A 19,596-nucleotide genomic window follows, 5' to 3' on the forward strand; every position below is an offset into this window, starting at 1 on the left:
ATATTCGTTTGCGATGACATGGAGGTAGTGAGGGCCAATAACGCGCCACGTGAGACGACACGTTGGATTACATGTAGGATGGAGGGCGATGGCGTGGAGGAGATCAATATACGGGCTAGGGTAAGTTTGGGGCGGATCGCGGATCTTTAAAGATCCGATTTGAGTGGACACGTGGTGAGCTATGGGATAAGTTAAAGGTCTTACGAATCAGTAGGGACCGCCAGGTGGGTGGAAGAGATAATGGGGCCGTCGTTTTCGGCGAGGCTTAAAGACGTAAATACCCCTAATGAAAATGCTTATATCCGAACTGCCCTTGACGAAACAAAATATCTGGACCAACCGTTACAGTACAGCCGATGCTTGAGAACTCTGGTACAGCCTAACCATTAAAGGGCTGCCACGCGTAGTACATTAACAGGCTGAAATTTCTTGACAAAAGGTTTAGCCTATTTTATTTTGTTTCTTTTAATAATAATTAGTTTATAATAGAACAAGGATTATAAAATTAATTAAATTTTAATAGTAAAAATTTAAAATTATTAATCAATAATTTTAAATAAATTATTAATTAAGAGATATTTTTATTAGTTATATGAAATTATAATCATTAATTCAAATAAATATGTAAAATTAATTTTTAATATATATTAGATATTTTTTATTTGTAAATTAATGAAAACAATAATATAAAATTTAAATTTAAAATTTGAAATAGAGAACATTAATAATGATATCTAATAAATTTAAAATAAAAAACTAATAGATTGACAAGTGACAACACATTAATTAAAAGGTCTAATATGATGATACATGGCAAAAAAACTACTCTTTTATTAGTATAGATTACCTGAAACTAATACTTTTTTTTTTCCTTACCTTAAGCGAATAAAAATAGAAAAACGATACGCTGTATAAGAAAGTAATACCTTGAGGAGTTTTAGTAAGTTTTCGAAAATTATCAAAGAAAAAGTTCAAAATTCATCAAAAAAAAAAAAGATAGTTCAAAAACCATGAAAAGAATTAAAGAACAAGTTTAAAGTTCATTAAAAGAATTATTTTAGAATTTTTAATATGAACTAATTCACAAAATATATGTTAAAATAATTTTCAAACAATTTATGTTGTAACATGTGGTCAGATTGTTTGTGCTAGAATTTTCTATCAAACGAAAAAAAATGATGGATAAAAAGTCATAAACAAATAGTTAAAATTCCTCTTGATTCAATTTTGTTTTGTAAACTTTGTTCGAAGATGGATATAATTAAATATATATTTGTAGAAGTCGTTATATAAACATGTTTAACTTATGTTGTAAATGTTAGATTGTGTTTGACACGTCACGGTTAGCTGATAAGCTAACTTTTTTTCAAGTTTTTTTAAATTGTCATGTTTGGTAAGCTAAAAAGTAGCTGATAAGCTAACTTTTTTAAAAAACTACTTTAAGTAGCTTTTTATGAGTTTTTTTAAAAATTTCCCAAATATACCCTTATTTAATTATAAAAAGCGTATTCTTCTAAATATATTTTTATATCATTTTATATCTTTCAGCTAGTTTATCAGATAGTTTTTATCAAACGTTATTTTTTATCAGCTAGCTTATAAGCTAACAACTAACTTTTCAGTTATTAATTAGTTTTCAGCTATCAACTAGTTTTCCAACTACAAGCTAGCTTTTCAGCTACTCTACAAATATATAACTTAGTTTACAATTATAACACCCATTCGTTCGAATCAAACATGGGATAATAAACTTTACTTTGGGTAGTTTTACCCTTGGTATCCTTACTTAAGACTCAAATCTGATGGTTTTGTTGGTTAATGGGATGGACAATTTAGACGACGATGGTCTAATTGTTGACATCCGGTGCTTCCTTTAGGGGGTGTTTGAAATTTGTTTATTTAAAGTGTTTATGTATTTATTCCGATTTGGTACCGATAATAAAAACATTTTATTGTTTGGATTAAAAAAATTCAAAAGCACTTATTGACTTAAATAATATGTTTTTAACAAGTCACTTCTTATTTATTGACTCATTTAATGAGTTTTTAATAAGTTGTTTTATTATTACACCTAAAATAAAAGTTTAACAAGCACTAAAAATAACTTATCAATTTATTTCGTTTTGATACCGAATAAGCTAATCCAAAAAGTTTTTTCTAAAACTCTATTTTGAAATCAGATGAGCTAATAAATAGTTTTAAAAATAAGTATAAGTTGATTTAAATAAGCAACCTCAAACACCCCCTTAATATTAATATTGGACATTAGACCTTCTCCTTAAGATGGTATGTGGGAGTGCTCTTTATGGCAACCAACTTGTCATTTTCCCGTTAGAGGTGGTCTAACAATTGTTACCTTTTGGAGCTCTTCACATTCATATAGGGTGGTAAAGTACACAACCTGTACATAACTTTGTGGCACTCTTTGAATAGCCGGGACCGTGTGATTTACCTAAGAAAATACAAGTTATGATCACAAGGTAAACCAATACATTGTCATCGCCTACATGTACAAGTATTTGCCTATCAATCAAAATAACATTCTTGTGGTAGTTATATATTTCAAATCTGTATTTTCATTTTCACTAGTAATACTTCCATACCAGGCTTTCATTCTCTCTTGTCAATTTTATTCTCAACCAAATGGCGACTTCATGTCGAAATTTAGTTGCAAAGGATAAAAGCGATAAGTTATAATTATTTTTATAAATCTACTTGTATGCATAAACATAAATACTATTTGTGTTCCTTACTTATCCATTCGAAATACCATTGTTGCATTGTTAGCTGGAAAATTTCCATAATATTTTTATTGATAGTTTTCGCTCAATCATACACAACGCATTCATTGATTACTTGATATTGTTCGAAGTCATAAAATCATATTGCACCCAAGAATCAAGATCTTGCCCATTTTTCATGTCCATTACGGTCAAGCCAATCATATATTTGTGGTAAAACATGGTGGAGTCTAACTGTGAGATCTTCGATGCTCAAAACATTTTTGCATGAATCCAAATATATTTTTTCATTTCTCTTTATTTTGTCGCATTTCGAATGAATATTCATTATCAAATGTTTACAGCACAATCCATGATTTTGTTGACTAGCAACTGTTTACAACGCAATCCTAATAATTTGTTCAATGAATTTAGCTTTATCAAATATGATGGCCAAGCTCTCCAAATCACTGGTTGCTCCATGGAGTTTTGATTAAAAATCAAGTCCATGATTTCTCATCCTCTATGAAAACTTTGGTTCTTTCCACCTACGAGTACGACTAAGAAAAACATTATCAAGTATTTCCCTTTCAAGTGAACATCATCTATAATGAGCAATCATTACGTGATGAGTTGTCTTGTGTATCTTATAAAAGTTTTGATTAGTTGCACTTTGCACACCAATATTAAGCTTATGGAATGTTTATTTTGAATCGATGTCAAATTTATCAGTTAGTATTCAGAGCTTTAAAGTGATTTAATTTGGCGTATGGGCTCAAGATTAATATCCAGAAGTCGATATATATATATATATATATATATATATATATATATATATATATATATATATATATATATATATATATATTGTAACACTGTAAATTTCAAAACAAATTTTTCGATTTTCTTATAAAACAAAATTTGATTAATATTCATCAACAACCATATTAATTATCCAATATAGGTCAATACAAAATCCCAAGATCACAATGTAAAAACTCCGAGTGTGTGTGTACGGATCAAGCCGACGCCTTCCCGCGGTCGTCACTAGTACCTGAAACAATAACATCAAACACTGTAAGCACAAGGCTTAGTGAGTTCCCCAAAATACCACATATACACATATTAGCCACTCGAGGCTATAACTTTGTGGGTCCGTGCACCCAAACTCTGTGAACCCTCAGGTTCTAGCTCTGATAAACATGCACTACATAAATCACATAGAAATAATGCAGTACAACACATAACATACATAGCATACAAATACTCTATCACATAACTCTGGTTACCTACTCAAGGTAATATAGTATAGTGAGAAGACTTACCTCGCATATCTCGGTATCTCACGAATCCTGGAAATCCCTCGTGCTCGATCCTCCGAGCTCTAATCCTCCTATAACATTATATGTTTCTAATTAACACTGTATATCTCTAAGGTTGACTATCCATAAGAAGTCAACACAGGTCAACTCTGGTCAACGGTCAACGGTCAACGGTCAACTCTGACCGGACTCGGCGAGTACCATGGCGACTCGGCGAGTCTAGACGTTTTCACCAACCCTCTGAAATCCCCTTACTACACGTCGAGTATTCCCCCCCTTTACTCGACGAGTTTCACCTGAATGAATCGCGGGGCCACCCCGACTCAACTCGCCGAGTCTCAAGGACAACTCGGCGGGTCCAAGTTTGACTCAGTCCACTCGTCATCCCTCTCCAACTCACCCTGACTCACTGAGTCTACCCATGACTCGATTGGACCACTCGCTGAGCAGTCCCAAGGCAATCTTCAAGCTACTCGCCGAGTCGGATGAACAGACTCGGCGAGTCCATGCTATGCAACCACTCCAACTTGCTTCTAAGGTCAGATCTGCTTCCATAAACTATAGATCTGGCCTCCCTTGACTGATTCATCACGTAAAGCTCCTATCTTGGTGCCCATAACACACCCCATAGCCCATAAATGGAGTTTTTGACCTAAGGCATGAGGATTCCAATCCAAAGCCTCTATTGATTCCCAAAAAGCTTGGGTAAAGGGACACTCTGGACCTCTAAGGGTCCAGATCTATGGTTCAAACCTCATAAGGGACCAAGAGGACACTAGATCTTGCCATAAAAGGGTTCAACAAACCCTAAATCTAGATAAACAACAACAAGGAAGAAGGTAACTCGAATTTATTACCACAAAAGTGATGCTCTGGACTCCAAACCCACAGAAGTGGCTCCTCTTGCTTTCCCTTGGCTAGCTCTTCTCCTTCCTTGCAACAATGGCACCTCCAAGGTCAATAATGGCCTCCTACTTAGCTCCAAATGCTCACACTCGATTAGGGTTTCACTCAAGGGGCTGGTGAGCACAAATGACGGCCATTAGGCCCTTTAAATAAGTCTCAAACCCGAGAAATTAGGGTTTCATTACACAGCGCTGACTCGCCGAGTCCATATCCTGGACTCGTCGAGTCCAGGCGCGATCCCGCATCCAGATCCGCATCCCTACTCGGCGAGTCTGAGCTCCAACTCGCCGAGTCCCCCCACAAAGCAACAAAAAAATACAATATACAAGATACTTGATAAAATCCGGCTGTTACAACTCTCCCCCACTAGGACTAGACTTCGCCCTCGAAGTCTCACTCTAAAAACAGCTCCGGATGCTGCTCCTGCATCATACGCTCTGGCTCCCAGGTCATCTCTGATCCCCTCCGGTGTTGCCACTGAACCAACACCAGAGGTACCTCCTTGTTTCTCAAAACCATGATCTTCCGATCCCGGATGGCCACTGGTCTCTCGGCATAATTCAGGCTTGCATCCACCTGAATATCATCCAACGGAACCACTGCCGATTCATCGGCTATACACTTCCTCAACTGTGACACATGAAAAGTGTCGTGAATCTGTCCCAACTCTGCTAGCAACTCCAACCGATAGGCTACCCAGCCTATCCTCGCAATCACACGAAATGGACCTATAAATCGGGGCCCCAACTTGCCCCTTTTCCTGAACCGAATCACTCCTTTCCAAGGAGAAACCTTCAGGAGAACGAAGTCGCCGACCTGAAATTCAAGCTCGGACCGGCGTCTGTCCGCATAACTCTTTTGTCGGCTCTGAGCGGTCAATAACCTCTGTCTGACCCGCTGTATCTGCTCGATCATCTGAATCACGATCTCTGTACTGCCCATCACTCTCTGCCCAACCTCACCCCAACAAATGGGAGTCCGACACCTCCTACCATACAACAGCTCAAAGGGCGGCATACCGATGCTCGAATGATGGCTGTTATTGTAGGAAAACTCTGCCAAGGGTAAATACGTATCCCAGCTACCCCTAAAATCCAATACACATGCTCGAAGCATGTCCTCAAGCGTCTGAATCGTCCGCTCACTCTGGCCGTCTGTCTGGGGGTGATATGCGGTACCAAAATGCAGCTTAGTACCCAACTCCTCATGAAATTTCTTCCAGAATCGGGAAGTGAAGCGCACATCACGGTCTGAAACAATCGAGATCGGCACCCCATGCCGAGATACCACTTCTCTCACATAAACCTCCGCCAACTTTTCCGCCGAAGAACTCTCACTGATGGCAAGAAAGTGAGCGCTCTTCGTCAACCTATCCACAATCACCCAAATTGCATCAACTCCTCTGGCAGTCCTCGGCAATTTGGTGATGAAATCCATAGTGATCTGTTCCCACTTCCACTCGGGAACCTCCAATGGCTGCAACTTGCCATGCGGTCTCTGGTGCTCGGCCTTCACCCTTCGACAGGTCAAACACCTCTCGACAAACCATGCGACGTCCCTCTTCATACAAGGCCACCAATACTCTTTCCTCAAATCTAAATACATTTTTGTAGCCCCGGGATGGATCGAAAATTTCGATCTATGAGCTTCCTCCATCAATGTAGTACGCGTACCGCCCACAAACGGTACCCAAATCCGACCCTGAAAAGTCATAAGCCCTCGACTATCTGACACAAACTCAGAAACCAAACCAACGACCCGTTCTCTCTTCTGCATCTCCGGATGCAGAGCCTCGGCCTGTGCCCCACGAATGGCGTCCATAACTGGAGCTATTACGGTCAATCTCAAACATACATTTCGCAGTGGAGTACTCTCCGCCCTGTGACTCAATGCGTCGGCTACCACATTAGCATTGCCCGGGTGGTACAAGATCTCACAATCATAATCCTTGACCACATCTAACCACCTCCTCTGCCGCATATTTAGGTTAGGCTGATCCATCAAGTACTTCAATCTCTTATGGTCCGTGTATATCGTACAACGAACCCCATACAAGTAGTGTCGCCAAATCTTGAGAGCGAACACCACTGCCCCCAACTCTAAATCATGTGTGGGATATATCGTCTCATGAGGCTTCAATTGCCTCGATGCATATGCTATCACATGTCCCTTCTGCATCAACACCGCTCCCAGCCCTAAAATCGATGCATCACAGAATACCACAAAATCTTCCATCCCTTCCGGAAGAGCTAATACCGGAGCTTTGCACAACCTTTGGCGAAGCGTCTCAAAGGAGGTCTGCTGCTCGGGACCCCATAAAAACGTAACACCCTTCCGGGTCAATCTGGTGAGTGGCACTGCGATCTTGGAGAAATCCTTAATAAACCTCCGATAGTACCCTACCAACCCAAGGAAGCTCCTGATCTCGGAGGGTGACTTTGGCACCTCCCATCTCATCACCGCGTCAACCTTGGCCGGATCAACCAATATCCCTTTCTGATTAACGAGGTGCCCCAGAAACTAGACCTCCCGCAACCAGAAATCGCACTTGGAAAACTTTGCATAAAGTTTCTCCGATCTCAAAACTCCAAGAACTTCCCTCAAATGCTCCTCATGCTGCTCTCTAGATCTCGAATATACCAGAATATCATCGATAAATACAATCACCAACCGATCCAACATCGGCCTGCATACCCTGTTCATGAGGTCCATGAACACAGCCGGGGCATCGGTGAGCCCAAAAGGCATCACCACAAACTCATAATGCCCATAACGCGTCCTGAATGCTGTCTTCTGGACATCCTCGTCCCGCACTCTCACCTGATGATAGCCCGACCTCATATCGATCTTGGAGAACCAAGATGCTCCCTGTAACTGATCGAATAAATCGTCAATCCTCGGCAACGGGTAACGGTTCTTGACCGTCAGCTTATTCAATTCACGGTAATCAATACACATTCGATGCGAGTCGTCCTTCTTCTTCACAAACAAAATGGGTGCTCCCCACGGCGAGCTACTCGGTCGAATAAACCTCTTCCCCAGCAGCTCCTGAAGCTGCGAGGATAACTCTTGCATCTCTGGAGGTGCAAGACGATAAGGCACCTTAGCGATAGGCGCGGATCCCGGAACCAAAGTGATACTGAACTCCACTTGCCTCACGGGAGGCACACCCGGTAATTCTTCGGGAAAAACATCTGGAAACTCCCGCACCACCGGAACTTCATCCACTGAACTCGGTCTCCCGGAGATCACTCGCGTATCCATCACATACGCCACAAAACCCTTACAGCCCTGCTGTAAACACTGCCTCGCCCTAGCGGCCGAACAAAAGCCTGATCCAGAACGTGTACCCTCGCCGTATACCGAAAGAACTCCCCCACTAGGATCTCGTATGGTCACCAGCTGACGCTCGTAGTCGATAACTGCGCCGAATCGGCTCAACCAGTCCATGCCCACTATGACACAAACATCACCCATCGCAATAGGAACCAGATCGATCGGAAACTCAACCCCAAAAATCTCTAACACACATCCCCGGAGGACCTCCGTGGCACAAATCACTCTGTTGGCAGCTATGGAAACCTGCAGAGGCCGACTCAATGCCTCACGACTAACACTGATATGCTGACTAAAGGCCAAAGATACAAAAGACCGACTCGCACCCGAGTCAAATAACACTAAAGCAGGCACAAAGTTCACAAGGAAGGTACCTATGCATAACATAATATAAGCATAATATCTCAACACCAAAAATAAATATATAGAAGGAAACGTACCAGCCACAACGTCGGGTGCAGTGCGGACCTCTTCCGCAGTCAGCTGAAAGGCTCTCCCTCGAGCTCTCGGTGCCTCGGCCTTCACGGGCCGACTCTCTGTAGCTCTGATGGCGGCGGGAGCAGATCCCTGAGATGCTCCGCGCAGCAGCAGACACTCCGCCTTCCGGTGTCCGGTCTGGTTGCAGTGAAAACACACTGCAAACCCCTTGGGGCAGTCCTTGGCCATATGCCCCTCCTTGCCACATTTGTAGCAAGATCCTGCTCGACAGACTCCATCGTGACCCTTGCCGCACTTCCCGCAAGTGCGGCCCTTCTGGCTCCCGGGTTTGGGAGCAGCGGGCTTGGCCCGCTTGGCTGCCGGCTGGAGCTGTGCCGGCCGCCGATCCCTCCCCAGAGACTCCGCCTCCTCCCTGGCCTGAGTCTCAAGCTCAATCTCCCTCTTCCGGGCATTTTCCTGAAGCTCAGCAAATGTCCAATACGAGGAGTTCGCGGCGAACTCCCGAATATACCATCTCAAAATGCTCAGGTAGCGGCTCATACGTGCCTGCTCAGTGGACATGTGCTCAGGGCAGAACATTGCCCTCTCATGAAACATCCTCGTGATCACTGTAACTGACTCAGTACCCTGCTTGAGGGTCAGAAACTCCTGTGCCAAACGCTCCCTCTCCACCTGGGGAACGTACTCATCTCGGAACATGGTAGTGAACCTCTCCCAGGTCACTGCCAAAAGCTCAGCAGGCGTGAAATGCGTCGTCACAAACTTCCACCAGTCCTTCGCTCCCAAGCGAAGCTGGTTCAGCGCGAACCGAACCTTCAGATGCTCAGGAGATGAGCAAGTGAAGAAGCACCCCTCCATATCAGATATCCACCTCATAGCTGCCACCGGATCCTGTGTACCATCAAACTCTGGTGGTTTGGTGTTGCTGAACTCCCGAAACAGTGACGCATCACCTCCCTGGGGTCTCGCCGCAGCGATCGCTGCGGTAGCCGCTGCAACAGCAGCCTTAGAAAGAGCGGCGTAACGCTCGTCAAATGTCTCAACCAGCGCGGTCCTAATAGACCCGAACATCTCTGGTATCTCAACTCTGATGACCGCAGCCACCTCCTCATGAATGATCTGTCGAATCTCATCATCACTAGCTCCGGCACCCTCCGGCATATGACGTGTCCTCACCATGATCAACCTCTGAAATACAACATGCGATAAATTAGAATTCACTCGAACATTCTTACACTCGACAATCCACCCCTCCTTGATTCTTGGTATCCAAAGATTCTTATTTGGACTGTGTACTGCCCCGGTGCTTTCAGTAGTACTGGCCCAATACTACTGTCCACACCGTCTCAGTACACACCCCAAACCTCCTCTTCGGATCCCAATTCCCAAGTACTCTATCATGCGTAGACCACTCTCTAATAGATCTCTCATAAGCCCCTTGCTGCTACCTACTCACTCTCGGCATCTCATAGCAGCTCACCCCTCCCTAGGCTAAGGCATCACAAATCAGGCCACTCTAGTCCTATTAGCAATACCTAGCCTACTCTAGCATGCAGATGCATCATATCAATATTAATATCATGTAATATAAAGGTATTTTGGGAATTCACCGTTCGGGCGCTGACTGATCGTACACACGTTTCTTCCTGGAATTTGTTTCTTTTTCAAGAAAATCTTTTTACTCTTAGAAAAGTTAGGTTTTCTTTTGAAAATATCTTTCCAGTTCCTCAGTTTGAGTTCAAATACTCACGAAGGTGTACCCGAATCCCTCAAACCAAGGCTCTGATACCAAATTGTAACACTGTAAAATTTCAAAACAAATTTTTCGATTTTCTTATAAAACAAAATTCGATTAATATTCATCAACAACCATATTAATTATCCAATATAAGTCAATACAAAATCCCAAGATCACAATGTAAAAACTCCGAGTGTGTGTGTACGGATCAAGCCGGTGCCTTCCTGCGGTCGTCACTAGTACCTGAAACAATAACATCAAACACTGTAAGCACAAGGCTTAGTGAGTTCCCCAAAATACCACATATACACATATTAGCCACTCGAGGCTATAACTCTGTGGGTCCGTGCACCCAAACTCTGTGAACCCTCAGGTTCTAGCTCTGATAAACATGCACTACATAAATCACATAGAAATAATGCAGTACAACACATAACATACATAACATACAAATACTCTATCACATAACTCTGGTTACCTACTCAAGGTAATATAGTATAGTGAGAAGACTTACCTCGCGTATCTCGGTATCTCACGAATCCTGGAAATCCCTCGTGCTCGATCCTCCGAGCTCTAATTCTCCTATAACATTATATGTTTCTAATTAACACTTTATATCTCTAAGGTTGACTATCCATAAGAAGTCAACACAGGTCAACTCTGGTCAACGGTCAACTCTGACCGGACTCGGCGAGTACCATGGCGACTCAGCGAGTCTAGACGTTTTCACCAACCCTCTGAAATCCCCTTACTACACGTCGAGTATTCCCCCCCTTTACTCGACGAGTTTCACCTGAATGAATCGCGGGGCCACCCCGACTCAACTCGCCGAGTCTCAAGGACAACTCGGTGAGTCCAAGTTTGACTCAGTCCACTCGTCATCCCTCTCCAACTCACCCTGACTCACTGAGTCTACCCATGACTCGATTGGACCACTCGCTGAGCAGTCCCAAGGCAATCTTCAAGCTACTCGCCGAGTCGGATGAACAGACTCGGCGAGTCCATGCCATGCAACCACTCCAACTTGCTTCTAAGGTCAGATCTGCTTCCATAAACTATAGATCTGGCCTCCCTTGACTGATTCATCATGTAAAGCTCCTATCTTGGCGCCCATAACACACCCCATAGCCCATAAATGGAGTTTTTGACCTAAGGCATGAGGATTCCAATCCAAAGCCTCCATTGATTCCCAAAAAGCTTGGGTAAAGGGACACTCTGGACCTCTAAGGGTCCAGATCTATGGTTCAAACCTCATAAGGGACCAAGAGGACACTAGATCTTGCCATAAAAGGGTTCAACAAACCCTAAATCTAGATAAACAACAACAAGGAAGAAGGTAACTCGGATTTATTACCACAAAAGTGATGCTCTGGACTCCAAACCCACAGAAGTGGCTCCTCTTGCTTTCCCTTGGCTAGCTCTTCTCCTTCCTTGCAACAATGGCACCTCCAAGGTCAATAATGGCCTCCTACTTAGCTCCAAATGCTCACACTCGATTAGGGTTTCACTCAAGGGGCTAGTGAGCACAAATGACGGCCATTAGGCCCTTTAAATAAGTCTCAAACCCGAGAAATTAGGGTTTCATTACACAGCGCTGACTCGCCGAGTCCATATCCTGAACTCGTCGAGTCCAGGCGCGATCCCGCATCCAGATCCGCGTCCCTACTCGGCGAGTATGAGCTCCAACTCGCCAAGTCCCCCCACAAATCAACAAAAAAATACAATATACAAGATACCTGATAAAATCCGGCTGTTACATATATATATATATATATATATATATATATATATATATATATATATATATATATATATATATATATATATATATATATATAGAGAGAGAGAGAGAGAGAGAGAAAAAAAAGATAGAGATAGGTTCAGATGTTTCCAACAAATATTGTGTGCCTAAATGCACCAATGAGAATTCAAGAAATAATAAATAATTAAATAAATCATTAAAGGGTATTTTGGACCTTTTGTACTTTTAATTAAGGAAATCATTTAATTGAAATCCTATAATTATGGAAATAAAGTAAATATATTTGACCTAGTCCTTCACCTTCGTTTCCTGCCATCATTTCCGTCTACTGTCATCGATCTAAACCATTTTAATCAACCTTCATATTCCAGAGTTTCGATTCAGTTTGAACACTGAGGGATGTTTGATTAGAGATAGCTTTAACACGAATCTTGAAGAGGAAGGGTTCGATTTGAAGACAGAGGATGATTTAGTATCAATTATCTGTTAATTACATTCTGTAGATCATCTTTCCCGTTCGTCTCCTCCGCCCTTTTTCTCACAATATCTCTTTCACCACTACCCAATTCTCCAATCCTAATCCTAAATCCTACTAACTAAACAATCGAAGAACCCTAACTATATCCGCACTAGGAGCCGACACATTTGATGGAACAACACTGGCAGTCATCAGAGGCGGCTCGGTCGCAACAATCGTCGCTGCAATTTCACTTGCAGACCCCGAGAAGCACCGGAAGTTGCAGGTGGAGGAGGTTGGCGATGGTGATAAGGATGTTGTGAGGGAGTATTTCACTAATGACAGGTTTCAGAGGTGGAAGAAGATATACGAAGACACCGATGATGTAAATAAGGTTCAATTAGATATAAGAATTGGACACGCAAAGACAGTGGAAAATGTAATGAAAATGTTGACAGATGAAGGTTCGCTACGAAGCGTTACTATCTGCGATGCAGAATGTGGCACTCGATTGCTCTCTATTCCCTTGGCTAAAGAAGGCGCCATTGTTTTAGCTAGTGATATTTCATCTTCCATGGTTTCCGAAGCTCAGAAAAAAGGTTAATTGCACTTCATCTTACTCAAACAACGAACTAATCTCTTAACTCCATGATGTAACGAGCCGTTCCCGGTATGTTAATTAATTATTAATTGTCTAAGTTTTCAAGAGGGACTCGACGAGTTGGGTCGCGTATTTTGTGCATGCGGGAGCCGGGGACTCGGCGAGTTCATATCCCGGACTCGGCGAGTCCGTCCGTCTGGGTGAAACCCTAAATCCCCGGGTTTGCCCACTATTTATACCACCTTATAGCCCCCATTCTCGCCTCCCTCACCCTGAGAACACAGTGTTAGAGCCCCAAACCTCCATTGAAGAGCTTACTTGTGTTTGGTGCCCTCTTTGTGAAGGTGTGAAGAAGGAGAAGAAGGAAGAAGCAAGGAGAAGGGTTGGAGTGCAAAGATCCAAGGCCAAATAAGAGTTTATTGAGGTATTTTCGGAGTTCCATCTTATTTTATGCTTTAAACTTCCATTAGAGCTCTCCTAAGAGCTAGTTGGTGCTTGTTTCAAGCCTTACACTTGCATGAACGTCTTATTAAGTCGATATATCTATGGATCTGGATGTTGGGGTGTTGTAGAGCCCAGATCTACTGTCTTTTTGGGGTTATATTGCATGTTAGCCATAGATCTACCCATTTTATGCATCTTTTAGCCTTGTTTCCCTTATTCATGAGGTTGTGCACGTAAAGTTGGAAACTTTACGTGGTAAAACAGCTTATTGGACTCAGATCTATCAATTGTATGCATTGGATTCAAACAAAATCAAGTAAAAATCTGTTGCATGGCGGCGACTCGCCGAGTCGGAAGAACGACTCGACGAGTTGGGTCGCGAGTCCCGAGTTCTTCAGTTTTATCAGTGTCGAGTGGACGAGGTGAGTTAGGGAGTGGACTCAGCGAGTTGAGAGTAGACTCAGTGATGGAGGGACTCGGTGAGTTGTTCATACAACTCGGCGAGTCCAAGGCAATCTTCTTGGGGATCAAGAGCAACTCGTCGAGTCTGTTCATCCGACTCGGCGAGTCGGATGAAGATTGTCTGAGTTCTTGGATCAAGAGGGTACTCGTCGAGTCGATGCCAGACTCGACGAGTAGCAGTGAGTAAGGGAAAAATGAGAGTAGGACTCGGCGAGTTGGGTGGCCCAACTCGGCGAGTCAGCCCAAAGGAGAGTTGACTTTGACCAAGGGTAAAAGAGTCATTTTACCCCAAGCGCAGTGTTTAGTATTTGATTGAGTGTGTCTATGGTTTGTAGCCGAGGAGATTCAGGAGCAGCCGCCGTTAGCTTTCCGAGCCACACACTCAGCAGCCAGCTTACGAGGTGAGTTTCCTTCCAATAGGAACGGGTCTAAGGCCACAATGCCGGCCCGTTCAGTTAGCAGTAGTTTCCGGATTTAGGTCCGATGCAGCAGTTAGCATGTTCGATGCCTTCGTGGTTCGAACAGGATTGTGTGCTATGTTTTATGTGTTAAGTATTATGTGTTCCGGGCCACGGCCCGATGTGGCATGTCGTATATGTGTTATGCTAGTTGATGTGTTATGCCATGCCATGTTCAGTCAGACAGTTCCGGACTTCGGTCCGATGCAGTTAGTTCCGGACTTCGGTCCGATGCAGGGGACAAGGTCCCAGTCAGTTCCGGACTTCGGTCCGATGCAGTTAGTTCCGGACTTCGGTCCGATGCAGGGGACAAGGTCCCAGTCAGTTCCGGACTTCGGTCCGATGCAGTAGTTCCAGACTTCGGTCCGATGCAGGGGACAAGGTCCCAGTCAGTTCCGGACTTCGGTCCGATGCAGTTTCCGGGCTTCAGCCCGATGCAGTGGGCAAGGCCCAATATGTGTTTATATGTTATTGTATGGTATGTGGTATTTTGGGGGAGCTCACTAAGCTTCGTGCTTACAGTTTCAGTTTTGGTTTCAGGTACTTCCGCAAGCAAAGGGAAGAGCTCGGGGTGACAGCATCGCACACACCACAGCATAGCTTTATCCTGGGGATGTCTCTTGATGTTTTGGATTGATGTAGTATGATACAGTTTTCCGCACAATATTTTATTATGTTTTGGGGATACATCGCGTATGTTTTATGTTATGATACTTATGTTATGGTTTTGATTATATGGAAAAACGAAAATTTTTGGGTCGTGTTTTTGGGTCGTTTCACATGATTGATAATTGATACTAAATCATCCTCTAGGCAAAAGAAGAATTACAAGGGAAGGATGATCTATAGATGCCTAAATATGAAAGATGGTCTACAGATGCACATGTAAGTATTTGTTATTATTCATTGATTATTTTTCTACATAGAATGTTGTGAATGGAGTAGCATATGATTGATTTGTGTAACACCCAAAATCATAAAGTCCAAGAAAGGAAAGAAAAACCCTAAGTAGAAGGGTCAACTCGTCGAGTCCAGGGAGGAACTCGATGAGTCCGAGTGGGATCCGGATCGAGGAGTAAGTGACCGACTCGGCGAGTTTGGTCTGAAGAGAGAAACCCTAATCCCGGGGGTTGTACCCTATATAAGGGATGTTATGTCCCTTCCTCAGCCTCTATATCATCCTAGAGAACCTGTAAATCCTAGATTTCATGTGAGCTTCCTTCATTTAAGGGAAAATAGCTTTGGAGGAGGGAATCTTTGAAAGGAAATTGAAGATCAAGAAGGTTGCTTCAAAGGAGAGGTTTAGATCCGAGAACTATTTCAGTTTGTGTTCATCTTCGAGGTATTAAGCTGTTATCTTCCCTCCTTTGCATCTAGATCTATCTTGGTTATGAGTTTAGGGGCTTTTATGCCATGACCTTGAATCATTTCGAGTTGGAGCCCAAATATGAAGTTGCTACTTCAGATCTAAGTGTATTATGGCCTAGAAAATCTTAAAGCATCAGTCTTTGGGTTGGTTGTTAAGCCCCTTTGTCTTAAACCCTAGTTTGTAGTGTTTTGAGCCTTGATCTCCTTAGTTATACGTAAAGTTTGCAACTTTGCATGGGGAATGGACTTTGGAAGTATGGATCTATGATTTGGAGCCCCTGCATGGCTCGAAAATCCACTGAATGGATTAAGAACTGAAGCGACTCGGCGAGTCACATGGGTGGACTCGACGAGTTGGATGAAGTTGGGCAGGAACTCGGCAAGTTGGAAGAACAACTCGGCGAGTCTGTTGAAGATTGCCTTGGACTCGGCGAGTCAAGTCGCGAAACCCCAAACCCTTCGAGTTAAGACTCTGATCAGTGAGTTGAGTGGGGACTCAGTGAGTTGGACAGGTCAGGACTTGGAAATCGGTAAACTCGGCGAGTCATGGGCTGAATCGGCGAGTCGAGTCACAAATGAAAGGATTCTGAGCTAATGAACTCGGCGAGTCAGTAGGCAGACTCGGCGAGTTGGGTTGACCTGGAAGGTTGACTTTGACCAGAGTTGACTTAGTTGACTTTTGGAGATCAGTTAAGCTAAGTGATATATGTTTTGATATTGGTAGCTCGGGAGCTAGTGGATCAGCAGTTCAGAAAATTGTCGGTCAGCATCCAGAGGGGTTACCAGTGAGTTCAACAGTACCAGGTGAGTTTCCTTCCAGTAGAAACGGGTCTAAGGCCACAATGTCGTCCCGTTTAGCTAGCAGTAGTTTCCGGACTTCGGTCCGATGCAGTAGTTAGTATGTTTGATGCCTTCGTGGCTCAGACAGGATTTATGTGTTATGTGTTCCAGGCTACCACCCGATGCAGTATGCAGTATATGTGTGTTCATGCTAGTTGATATGTTTATGTTATGCTATGTTCAGTTAGTTCCGAACTTCGGTCCGATGCAGTTAGTCCGTACTTCAGTCCGATGCAGGGGACAAGGTCCCAGTCAGTTTCCGAACTTCGGTCCGATGCAGGGGGCAAGGCCCCAGTTAGTCCGGACTTCGGTCCGATGCAGGGGACAAGGTCCCAGTCAGTTTCCGGACCTCGGTCCGATGCAGTGGGCAAGGTCCAGTATGTGCTTTATATGTTATTGTATGGTATGTGGTAGTTTGGGGGAGCTCACTAAGTTTCGTGCTTACGGTTTTAGTTTTTGGTTTCAGGTACTCGGTTTTCAAAGGAGGAGCTCGGAGAGGTTTCAGTGCACACACCATAGTCAGTTAGCCTGGGAATGTTTACTTTGATAATAAGTTTATGTTTTGGATTAATACTCGGAAATTATGTTATGACTTATGATGCAGTTTTTATAAATATGGTTTTAGTAATGTTTTTAAAATAAATTTTTAGTCGTGATTTTTGGGTCGTTACAATTTGTATGATATTTATGAATAGCATGTTAATAAACACGTCATGTAGGGGTGTTTTTCTTTCTCAATTGGAGAATAAGGCTGTAATATGTTTTTGAAGTCTGTAAATATGCTTGCTCAAGGCTTGTTTTCATTTTAGTATAAATGTCATTCAGTTCGGATTTTGAATGTAAAAAACAATAAACGGGTGTAAAATAGCGATTTTGATAGAATATTCAAAATCATTTTGCAAGAATAGTTTATTCTGTAAGAATTTTTATTGCTATATTCTGATAGAATTATAGTTAATTGTTTATATGTTCAATGTGTAGTTGTTGCAAGTGTATCACTACAAAATATTTTGCAATAAATTTTTAATAGCAATGGCTTGAAGAATGGCTTGAAGACCTAATGGGAAAGGCTTGAAGAATGAATTAAAGAATGATCACACTCATACAATCTAATTAAGAATGTTGTTATTTTTTAGGAATTACACTTGTTATTTTTTCAGAATCTTGTTATTATTCAATGAATCACAATCATACAATGTAATTATTTGGTATATTATTAATTCAACAATCGATTTTGTGTATTCTTTCAGAATGTATTTAGTAGTTTATGATTGTCTTTCTGTCATTCTGACAGAATAAAATCGAAAATATATTTACTAGTTCATGGTTGACATTCTATCATTCTGACAGAATAAAATTGACAAAAATATTTACTAGTTTATGGTTGACATTCTATCATTCTGACAGAATAAAGTCGGATTTTTAAATTTGAATTAATTTAAAATATTATAATAGAATAACATGTACCATATAATCACACTAATTGTGCATTCTGACACACAATAATTTCTAGAAACAATATAACCTAACCCTATATATATATATATATATATATATATATATATATATATATATATATATATATATATATATATATATATATATATATATATATATATATGACATTGGAGTTCATATGGAAAGTTTCACATGATGTGGATCGAATAAGCTCTTGTTTACTTATCTTGGTCTTTCAGTTGGATCTATTTTGGCTAGGGTTCAAGGATGAAAATTGTTAATTAAAGATTTGAGAAAAAAATATTTAAATAGAATGTGAAGATGTTATCAGTTGGGGGAAGCTCTATGTTGCTTACCTTAGTTTTTTTATTTTACCAATGTCAGTCAAAGTTAAACAGTACTTGGATTCTTTCAAATTTCGTTTTTTGGGAGTTGGTAAGATTAAAAGGTATATGCAATGAATTAAATTGGTATTGGTCGTAGTTGGTAAAGATAAAATATAAATTGGAATTGGATGTTAGAGGCATTTAACCATGTCTTACTTCAAAAGTGGAGATGACGGCTTGTAAATGAACAAAATGCACTTTAGGCTATGGTCAACAAGTCAATTCATGGTGATAAATGGAGGTGCAAATGGTGTCACTTATTTTAGGAAGCACGAGGGAAATTCAATTGAAATGTATGTTGAATCTTTTGAATAATTATCATCCTGATGAAACTATAGATAAATGGATAATAGGATTTTGACAACTCACAATAGATGCTACTAGAAGGTTTGGTTATGAATTCGTTTGGAAGATGCTAATGATGCTAAAAGATGGAATCACTTTGTTCCAATAAAAGTTAAGATACTTGTGTGGGGTTTTCCTGAATCATTTTCCAACTAGACTGAATCTAATTGATAGAGGTGTGTATCATCGATTTTATGTCCGAGTTGCTCCACATTCAAAATAAAGCATCTATTTCAAGAATGTGAAGTGACGACTAGGAGTCTGAGTGCGATTGTTTGTTCATATGATGTCTCCCTTCATAAAAATTTAAAATATCATATATACCCTTCTTAAATATCAAAATATCGTATATGTCCTTTTAAACTAAGCAATCAATACAAAAATTCCGTGAAGATGGTTGAAGATGAAACGTTTAGTTTGTCAAGAGAGTGATATTCCAACAATTTAGAAACAAACGTTCTATTATTATAGACGTGAGGATAATATGATTAAAATTTTTAATTATTAATACTAGGATATAAAAAATGATTATAAACAATTAAAAAGATTATAAAA

General features: G+C 41.5%; 1 pseudogene; it reads left to right on the forward strand.

Moving 5' to 3' along the window:
- The first annotated feature begins 18 nt into the window (after positions 1-18).
- On the forward strand, positions 19-15,600 carry LOC145030395 (magnesium protoporphyrin IX methyltransferase, chloroplastic-like; annotated as a pseudogene).
- The last annotated feature ends 3,996 nt before the right edge of the window (positions 15,601-19,596 follow it).

This window comes from Lactuca saligna, chromosome 2, assembly GCF_052625555.1.
Source record: "Lactuca saligna cultivar CGN05327 chromosome 2, ASM5262555v1, whole genome shotgun sequence".
Taxonomy (NCBI): Eukaryota; Viridiplantae; Streptophyta; class Magnoliopsida; order Asterales; family Asteraceae; genus Lactuca; species Lactuca saligna.